The sequence below is a fragment of the Penaeus japonicus genome, unplaced genomic scaffold, assembly GCF_977035675.1.
Source record: "Penaeus japonicus unplaced genomic scaffold, GWHDUDI00000001_assembly GWHDUDI00000004, whole genome shotgun sequence".
Classification (NCBI taxonomy): Eukaryota; Metazoa; Arthropoda; class Malacostraca; order Decapoda; family Penaeidae; genus Penaeus; species Penaeus japonicus.
The window spans coordinates 34,691,467-34,693,966 of record NW_028234406.1 but is presented as its reverse complement, the minus strand read 5'-3'; positions in this window follow the sequence as shown (position 1 = coordinate 34,693,966).

The following is a 2,500-nucleotide window of genomic DNA, read 5'->3' as shown; positions in this document are numbered from 1 at the left end:
CTCTCTCTCTCTCTCTCTCTCTCTCTCTCTCTCTCTCTCTCTCTCTCTCTCTCTCTCTCTCTCTCTCTCTCTCTCTCTCTCTCTCTCTCTCTCTCTCTCTCTCTCTCTCTCTCTCTCTCTCTCTCTCTCTCTCTCTCTCTCTCTCTCTCTCTCTCTCTCTTAGTATCTCTATTTTTTCTTTCTCTCTTTTCCCTCCTCCTATACTCTCTTTCTCTTCTGTCTTCTTCTCTCCTCTTCTCTCTCTCCCCCCATCTCTCTCATTCTCCTCTTTCTATCCACCTATATTTACCTTTCCCTTCTTTTCTATTCTCTACCGTCTCTCCCTCTCTCTCTCTCTCTCTCTCTCTCTCTCTCTATATATATATATATATATATATATATATATATATATATATATATATATATACATCACTTAAACACACAAGAACATATATCCTTTAGCCCTTTCACCAAATCAAACACACAACCACTTTGGGTTGCTTGTGCCGCTTGTGTCTTCATTAAACTTGGTTATGGTGAAATTATATTTCGTGAATGTACATCAAGTGCAGCCTGAAAATGGATGAATGTATTATATATCTAGCTTCAATATATTATAATCCATATAGGATATATCAGAACGTAATCTGAATCAAAGCTTTATAAATATATATTTACATACATATACATAAGAAAACGACAACCCACACTCACACACTCAACCGGGCAAAAGGTCAGGGTCATGTTGGGGGAGCAGGTATTAAGAGAGCTGATAAATATTCTGAATATGAAATTCAAGTGGACGGCTGCCGCTGCTGGATTCCTCCGCCTATCGAATCCTGGAGAGCCACAGGACAGGATGCTGAGCCATTCCTCTTACCGGATGGCGCAGTATGAGTGGTTCTTTACATGAACTTTAAATAAGTGAATATATATATTTTTTTTTATCTGTCTATCTATATATCTGCCTATCTAAATGCCTATCTCTTTGTCTATCTGTCTATTTACTTATGTAGGTTCATCTTTATCTCTGTTTACTTATAAATAGTGTATGTATGTAAGTGAGAAAAGGAGAGAGGGAGTGGGGCAAGTGGCACATAAATGAATCCATATATAGATAACCAACAAACAAGGCTAGAGGGGATACGAGTCAGCTGGATATGAGGATCCTACAGATACCACCAAGATGAAACAGATATGATACATCAATACATAAATAACAGATAAATATAAACCCAGCTTCACAGCGCTCCGTTCATACAAACTGCCCCTCATCCTTCTCTCCCCCCCCCCCCTCCTCCCTTCCATAACAGGTAAAGGGGAACAGAAAATTTCGCCCTCACGGTCTAGGGGATATGGATGGCCCCCTGGCTCATCACAATCAACCCCCTGGTTCATCAGCTGTCTGTAACAACCACGTATATTATTCATCGGCCAGGGAAAGGGGCGGCGTCAGGAATAACAATGTGTTTCAGTTTCATTCAGTAAGTTCGGGGGTGAGTTGGTCAAATGGATGGAGAAACAGGTAATAAATCGATACAATGGAAATAAGGTAATATAGAATCAAGCTGTATTATTACTTCTGTATCTGTTTCTTTTTTCTCTCCTTTTAAAACATCAGCAAATTAGAGTGTATCGGGTCCTATAATGAAACATGGAATATTCTAAGATTAGTTCATTAAGAACGAGTAGCCATAAGCAATATGTGCCCAGAATTATATAGCTCTTACACTGGGGAGAATATATCCTTTACAAAGGCAGGCGATTTAGCCCTAAATTGCTCCGAGATCAAAGGCAGAACATACGAACTATTTGTAGGACTAGGCAAATGCCTGGGCTGTAATTAATTTTCTGGCAGATTGCTGATATTCCGTTCATTTGCGCGGAGCTGATAAGGAAAGATAAGGTTCAGGATGCTTTCTCAATTTCGAACACAGTATCTTCTTTTTAAAGTGTTTAGAATGTGGGAGATGATTTAGTCTATTCTTTTTATGGAGTTGTCTGTACACACACACACACACACACACACACACACACACACACACACACACACACACACACACACACACACACACACACACACACACACACACACACACACACACACACACACACACACACACACACACACACACACACACACGCCTCCACCCCCCATCAACGAAACCTTATATAGGGAACCCACTTACCTTACATCACCTAAAAGAATTTCGACCTCCCAAACACAATTACTTTAGATTCACGTCCTCCTTCCATCAATCCTCTACGCTAGATAAACAACACATAACACCATTCTTACAACACGCAGGAATGCGCAGGAAAGATTCGCTGTCGCAATAGGATTATAGGGGGATTGCATTAATGGAATGGGATTACTTAGAGACTGTGGGATCATGTTCAGCCAAGGTGTTCCTTAACAGCTGTGACTCCAAAGCAACTCTGATGGCGAATAGCGTAACTTCCTTGACAACTGGCGCAAGGGAGAGCTAGAGGTCTATATACATTTATATCTATATCTATC